The sequence below is a fragment of the Marmota marmota genome, unplaced genomic scaffold (assembly GCF_001458135.2).
Source record: "Marmota marmota marmota unplaced genomic scaffold, marMar, whole genome shotgun sequence".
In the NCBI taxonomy this organism is placed as follows: domain Eukaryota; kingdom Metazoa; phylum Chordata; class Mammalia; order Rodentia; family Sciuridae; genus Marmota; species Marmota marmota.
Window position 1 is genome coordinate 2,258,957 of NW_026000244.1, and position 8,706 is coordinate 2,267,662.

The following is an 8,706-nucleotide window of genomic DNA, read 5'->3' on the forward strand; positions in this document are numbered from 1 at the left end:
CTTTAACAGTTCTATGCAGCCACTTTTATGTACTTTGATTCATCTGCTTCCTACCATATGCCTCACCACATTGGAAGTCATTGATCCCTTGAAGGATTAGCTTTGTCCCCCAGGCAGTCTTGTTGATTGCACATACCATGGTGGTCAGCAGTTGCCTTGTCTATATAGTTTCTTCTCCCCTGGACTCTGAGAGCTATTTGAACTGGGATTAAGCTTCTCAGAGGGCCAGTTCCATTATAGTTTCTTAATAAAGTTTTGTTGGATTGAATTAGGAAAAAGACCTCAATCCAGACAGGTAGTTTAGGGAAACAGAAAGCTTGCCAACCATATGATGTTGTTTCTGGGGGAAAGGATTTGGGTGCCAGATGAAAGCATAACAAGAGGTTTAGCATTTCTCCTTCTCCTCCTCCTCCTCCTCCCCCCTCCTCCTCCTCTTCTTCTTCTTCTTCTTCTTCTTTTGCTATTGTCATTATTCTTTCTTTTTAATTTGTTTTAATTAGTTACACATGACAGTAGAATACATTTTGACACATTGTACACAAATGGAGCACAGCTTCTCCTTCCTCTGGCTGAACAAGGTGCAGAGTCACATGATAGTGCATCGGATTTCCAGATTTAGCGTTTCTTTCTCATGAAGTTGGACAAAGTAGAATGAACCTAAGAGAGGTGGTCCCATTTACACTGGATCATGGGTCTCATGAAAATAGAGATAAATGCCGGACTCAATTAGAGCTGAAAAGGTTAAAGAAAGTGAATGGCCCTCTGATCTGCAACCACACAATAATAGATGACTCTCCAGGGGCCATTGATTCTGTAACACCCACCTCCCATGATAATTTTCTACTCTAGGCAGATCTGTTCTCCATTAGTTATATCCCTCCCCAGTACATTAAACTGCTCAAAAGTCCTTCCCCTGGTACAAAAAGGACTTTTTATTTTTATTTCTTGCCTGATAGTCTTTTACTGTATTCATCTTTTGCTTATTTCACATACATTCTGGAGTTAAAGGCTACAAGTGTGGTTATTTTCTGTATCCATGGTACATGCTCCATTGCTTTGCAAATGCAATAATTTTTCTCGTTTGAACCATGTTTTCATGTTTAGGATGAGGAGAGGTATGGTAGGCAAGAGGAAATTTAAATATGTAATAAGATAGGTAACAAATCTCAAGACATTACAGATTACAGCTTTGCTTTTTATATAATTAAGTGGCTGCTGAAGTGGTATTACTAGAGAAATATGGAAATTAGGATATGAGTTTTAAACAACATGAGTGGAGACTGGCATACTCACAGGAGAGAGAGAGCATTAAAATTAGGATTTTAAAATTCATTCAGGAGAACAGGCAATTGAGTTTTTTTCATTGTAAGTAAGTAAATGAGTGATGGGAAAATTAAGTGCTTAAAAAAAGGGTGCTCAGCAATGCACACATACATCAAAAGGCAGTGTTGAAGAGCTGGGTTTAATTCTTTCTAAACCACTGCAGTTTAGGTGACTCATAGGATATTGTACAAATGGTGAGGCTTGTATGTAAAGCTAGTTGAACACTACAAATTCTACAGCTTGTACACATAATGTAAATATGCCAAATGCATAAGTTTGCAGGGTATTGATGAATGATGTCCTGACATAGAAGATTCAAGTGTTTTAGTGATAGACTAATTGAGGTCTTGAGAAAATGCCCACAGTGGAGGTGAAGTGGTCAGGACATTGTTGTGTTAACAACTCTTGATAACTCCTGTAGGTTAGGGGCCCCACAGTATTTATGCCACTTGCAGTTAGAATAATATTCTGCCTTTATTGAAGAGTACACCTTATAAGTTTGTATAGACATAAGCATAATGAAATAAATGATATAACTTTGCCAAGGGGGATGACAGCCTTTAAGTATTTTTTAGATATAGTAATAATCTCAAAACATATGATGTGATGAAAATTTCTGATCAGCAAGCCCTAAACTTTCAGATTGGGAAGGTCAGGATTTCGTTTGGAAAGTTGGATGTCACCAAACATGTTTTAAAGTCTCAGACGAGGATATATAGTCATTTAAACCAGGGTTCAACAAACTCTTTCTGTAAAGGAATGGATGGTAAATGCTTTTGGTTTTACATATTGTAGTGTGTGTTGACTATCAACTCCATGGTTGTAGTGTGAAAGCTGCCACAAGTGATTTGTGAATGAATAGGTATGGTCATGTTCCAATAAAACTTTATTTATAAAATTGGACAGTTCCTCACTTAGTCCTGGTCTGAAGGTTGCTTGTCCTTAGTTTAGAATATTTCATATCTATCTAATGTGTGATGTAGAGATCCAGCTTTCTGTATTTTTCAAAATGGCTACCTGGTCTTTCTCTAGGCCATTTGTGGAACAGTACTGAACATCTGTTCAGTGGGGATTATTATTGACATGGATGTGAAATGGATTCTGCCTTGTAATCTGAAATAAATTTTCCCATAGAGGGTAGTTGTCTTCATGAACAAGTTGTGTTATTTAAACAAAAAGTGTTTCTTTTCCACATTATGATTCATACTGAGATAAGATCCAACACTTGTGCTTTTGCTGTTTTTCTTAATGTGTTCCTAGAGAAGGTCAGTTTGGAGTTTCCCTTACTTCTGAGAAAATAGAAAAAAAATGTAATTGCTATGCCTTATCTTATGGCCTTTGAAAGATGAGATTTTCAGATTTGTTTTCTAGTCTGTTCTTCCTTTTCCAAATAATATAGTGCATTCAGTTAGTTAGAGAGGGTAACAATATGAGAGGCATAGAAATTAGAAATTAAGACAAGTTATTATTATTTGCTTTTTGAAACACATACATACACACACACACACACACACACACATCTCCTCACAGACCATACAAAAGCAAAATATCTCACTAATGTACTTTTTAATTAAAGCAATGCAAGTTAGTGCCACAAATACTTTGAGAAGTACTGATCCATAGTTTCAGGTTGGTAGGTGCATGTGTCCACATCAGGGTTAATATGGCCCCTGTTCAATAAGTTTATAATACTGTTCAATAAACTAGGTAGCCATGATGCAGAATTGTGTGGAGTTTTCTCAACAAAACTAAAAATAGTACTATCATGTGACCTGGTAGTTCCACTCCTAGGTATGTATCCAAAGGATTCAGAATCTCTATGTCAGAGGGACACCTGCATATCTGTGTTCATTACAGCATTATTCACAACAGCCAAGATGAGGAATCAGCCCAAGTGACCATCGGCGGATGAATGGATTTTAAAAATGTGTCATATTTGCAAAGCAGAATACCATTCAGCTTTAAAAATGAAGATTTCTGTCATTTATGAAAACATGGGAGAAGTTGAAGGATATTATACAAAGTGAAATAACCAGGCACAGAAAGAATATACTATGTAATCTCACTTATAATGTGAATTCTAATGTAGTCAGACTTATAGAAAGAGATTCAAATGGTGGATACCAGGGACTGGAGTGGGAGAGGGAATATGGAAATATCAACCTAAGTGTATGGTGTGCCTTCCCAGGTACTCGGGAGGAGGAAGCTGGAGCATTGCAAATTTGAGGCCAGCCTGGGCAACTTAGTGAGACTGTGTCTCAAAATAAAATTTCAAAAAAGGGCTAAGGATGTAGCTCGTGGTAGAGTGTCTAGTACTGCAAAAAGAAAAATGAAATAAAAAGCCATTTGCTGTTTTCATTAGACAAGAGAAATAAATTTTAAAGATCTACTGCCCAGCGTGTTAATTGTAGTTAATACAATGTGTTCTACATTTCAAAAATTGTTAAGATAGCAGGGTGCAGTGGCACATGTCTGTCATCCAGTAGCTAGGGAGGCTGAGGCAGGAGGATTGCAAGTTCAAAGCTAGCCTCAGCAAAAGTGAGGCGCTAGACAACTTAATGAGACCCTGTCTCTAAATAAATACAAAATATGGTTAGGGATGTGGCTCAGTGGTTGAGAGCCCCTGACTTGAATCCCCAGGACCCCCACCCCCCAAATTGCTAAGACAATAAATTTCAAATATTCCTAACATAAAAAGGGAAGTAGGTAAGATGATATTTATTAGCTCAAATTAATCATCCCACATTGTGTACATATGTCACAACAACATATAATTGCATCTCATAAATATGTGTAATTATTTTTATTTTCTAACTAAAAATAAAAACAAAAATAAATTTTCTATCTAGAAATATTAGCTAAAAAATTAAAATAAATATTGATCTCATTTGTAATAGGATTCCAAATAATAAAATTAACAAGAAGTATTTAAAAAAAAATTAAAACACTACTACGAGGCATAAAAGAAAACTGGAACTAAGTCTTTTCCTTAGAGATCTAGACCTGATGCTATAATGTTGTGTACTTACCCTAAATTAGCCCCAAAAGAAATGAGATCTTTCTGAATTTCATCTTGAAATGCTTTCATGCAGAAATAGCCAAGACTATTGGTGAAAAGAATAGATAAAGAGAATTATTTTTTATGTAAGGGAAATATATTATGAAGTTTAATTCTATCTATTTAGCACTAATTCAAATAAATAATACTTTGGCACATTAATGCAGATATTAGTAATGAAACAGAATAAGGTTTATTAATAAATACACTGACATAATTAGCACATAATGTACCATTTCAAATCAGTAACAAAAGGGATTATTCAATAAATGGTACTGAGATAATGAGGTGATTATATGGAAAAAGTATTCCAAACTGGATCCCTACTTTACACCTTAAATAGAAAATAGTGACTTAGAGCATCCACAGAGAAGACAAGGCACTCTGCTATATAACACTGGGGATGACATACCTTGCTGGGCTCCTAAGATGGAAAGCCTAGGTGCCACAAAATAAGATCCTGATAAATTAGGTTTATTTAAAACTGGTATGTGAGGTTGGGGTTGTAGCTCAGCAGTAGAGTGCTTGCCTAGAATATGCGAGGTCCTGAGTTTGATCCTTAGCGCCACATAAAAATAAAATAAATAAATAAAATAAAGGTATTGTGTCCAACTACAATTTAAAAAATAACTATTTTTAAAAAGATGCTGTGTGAAAAAATAGGTATTTAAAAAAACTGTGAAAAAAATGCTATCAGAAAATATCAACCATAAATATGGAGAACATTTAAATATGTATGACAAAGCCAATTTCCTTAATTTAAAAAGCACTGTTATAAATCAATGGATAAATTTTAATAATGTAAATGATTATTTAAAAATGAGCAAAGATAGAAATAGGAGTTTACAAAATAAAAAAAGAGGTGTGTTAATAAGATGTTCATTCCCTCTTACCCATCAAGAAATGCAAGATACAACAGTGTGCTACACAAAACATTTGCCAGTGCCCTTGCTTAAGACAGTTACTTTCCCAAAGATGCCATAGTAAAAACTACTTTTCGCTTTAAATTTGTGCATCTTGTTTGAAATTTCAGATTAAAATGTAAATAGCATATGAGATCTATGATATAGCAACATAGCAAGAACATAAAACTAAACATAAGAAATATAGCTGAGTGTCTAGTGAATGCCAGAGCCCATGCTCTGTGCTTCATGCACATTTATTCCCCAAATCCTCACCTGGGCCCTGCTATGTAAGAATAAGGGAATTGTGTGAGAGAGGACACCAGTTGTACAGTGTCACCCAGATCATTATGAAGTCACAGGGACTTGATCCTAGGCCATCAGCTGCAGGACCCACACTCAAACTGCCTTGTCACAGCCAGCATGGGGGGTTAAAGACAGAGATGCAATTGTGACTTTGAAGTTAAGATGATTCAGCACAGGGACCCTCTTCCTCAGGGAACAGGGGAAGCAGGTTCTCTCAGACAGTGTAAGGAGGGGCATAAAATGACTAAACCCTTTCAGGGCTGTTTCTGTGAAATTAAGTCAGTATCTAAAAGCATCTGTACTTCAGTTCTTCAAGAAATGACAATCCAAAAGGATTGTTTTTTTGCAGGGCTATGGATTTAACCCAGAGCCTTGTGCATGCTAGGCAAGTACTGTACCACTGATCTTTACTTCCAGCCCCAGGATGGTGCTTTAAGTTCCCTCAAGATACCATCTACACCACGTAACATACCCACTATTTTGAAATTAATCACAAGGGGACACTCACAGAGGTGAACAGATGGTGTGTGGAAACTACCGATTGCCTCATTCTTTACAATCATGATCCAGCTCATGTAAATAGATGAGTACATGACAAATCATGACACCTTCATTTTATGGAATACTGGAATACGCAGGCCTTTTCTGTTAAAAGAATGAAGTAAATATACTTATTGATAAACAAGCCTTAAGAAACATTTGGTAAAGCACAGAAAACCAATATATACTGTTGGGAGCTGCCACTCAGGAAATGATCGCCCCTTAGCCTTGAGTGATGAGAATGTGGAGATGTGGCAAGCCAGCCATGGGCTGTGTGTGTGTGTGTGAACTATGGGCATCGAGCACACAAAGTGGACTGAACCAATGTTGCCCCTCTGTTCTCTGATCTTTTTGCTTGCTCTGCCATAATCCCCACACATGAGATGGGCATGGCCTCCCTAGATGTCAGTCAACCTGCTGACAGCAGACATCATGAGGCTAGATTCAACCCCCTGAAATCTGACCTCTTGCCTCATTTGAATGGCTTCTATCCAATCTTTCTCTTTTCATGGACCCCTAAGGTCAGAGGAGCCATCACAGGACCCAAAGAAAAAAGGTATTTGTCTGTCTCTGTGTGGTTATTTCGTGTAGCCCAGTTCACCTGGAATGACCCTGAGTGTTTAATCGTGAGACACGACATAATACATTGTGTGACGATTTGAAATTCTTGAGATAGACATATATATATATGTGCACATAAATGTATGGAGTATTTCTGGAAAAATACATAAGAAATTATTAATGGAATATCTTGTTCTGGGTATAGAAGTAGAGGTTATGAATATGAAATTATTTCCAGTTTTAAACAACATGCTTGCATTACTATTCAATTAAATACTTGGATTTGAAATGATTAAAGAAAAAAAATACTAAAGCGCCTTTTAAAAAATTATAGCATTCAATTTTCTATTTTAACCTTGTAAAGTATGTAGTTCAGTTGTGTTAAAAATGCTTACATTGTTAGGCTACATATCTCTGGAACTTTTTTATCTTGCAAAACTAAAACTCTGTACCATTGAAACACTAATTCCATTCCTCTGTCTTTTGGAAGCAACCTTTCTTCTTTGTTTTTATGATTTTGAATACTTTAAATTCTACCAAGTGAAATTATATAGCGTATATCCTCTTATTACAGACTTATTTTGCTTAGCATATTGTCTTTAAGGTTTATCCATATTACATCATGTGATTGGATTTCCATTTTTTTATAAGGCTGCCTATATTCCACTATATGTACATACCACATTTTCTTTATTCACTAATGTGTTCATAGATATTTTTGTTGTTTCTACATCTTGGCTACTGCAAATAATGCTTTGGTGAATATGGGTATACAAATATTTATTTGAGATCTGGCTTTCAATGCTTTTGGAATATATATACCCAGAAGTAGGATTGCTGGATTAGATGGTAATTCTTTATTAATTTTTTTAGAAACTTTCATGTTTTCCATAGTGGCTACATTATTTTGCTTTTTTATCAACAGCACATATGGTGTAATTTCTGTGCACTCTTCCCATAAAATTGTTTTCATTCATTTCCTTTACCCACTGAAATATAGTAAATAGTTCTTCCTTATCCATGGTTGCTCTTTCTGTGTTTTGTTACTATGGTCAACCATTTCTTAAAAACATTAGCATTTGTCTTTATTCTTTAAAGAGAGAGATTCCACAATCACATACATAACATTTATTATAGTATATCATTATAATTGTTCTATTTTATTATTAGTTGTTGGTAATCTCTTACTGTGTCTAATTTATAAACTAAACTTTATCACAATTGTGCATGTATAGGAAAAACATAGTATATTTAGGATTTGACACTATCCATAGTTTTGAGCCTCCTCTGGGGTGTCTGAACTTGGCCCCCTTTGGGATGGGGGGACTATTGTACCCTTAGGATGTGTAGGAAGAGGAAGTCTGCCATGGATCCTGACTTATTGTTGCATTTTCTTGTTGGATTTCTTAGAAACATAAGGCTCTGGCTGCAGTTTATCCAGGCCAGGTGTATTTGGAACAATAGTCCTGAGAGGTGAGGTGCTGTTGCTCCTCAGATGAAGGGCAGGCCTGCTGCTGCTAAGGGAGCTGTGCATCCTGTGGCTCAGCATTCCTCTACTATGGAGCACCCTGCTGTGTGTGCCAGCACACATGTTGCACTCTGGGTCATTACTTAGGGAGGCCCAGGGAACCCACATGATCTTTACTGAGCCTAGTCTCCTCTGTCGTGGGATGGTTTCTAAAATCCTGCCACTCTCTAGACAGTTTCCTGGATTGGCAGAATTATAGCTTCCTGCCTAAGCTTTCCTTTCTGCATCTAAAGCACTTTCAGTTATTTTCTTTTTTCTGGGTCTTCCATGTTGATCTCTTCTTTCAAATTATACCTTTGACATAAATTTTGTCATATATAACATGTATATGATAATGGCTACTCTTTTACAAAATTTAATAAATTAAAATTAAATTGATACATTTAGAAAACTCATTGCTTTTTGAAATTATTAGTTCAATGATGATTTAGTCTTGAGTTTCCTTCATATCAATACAATCTAAGTCATTTATCTCTACAGTGAATATA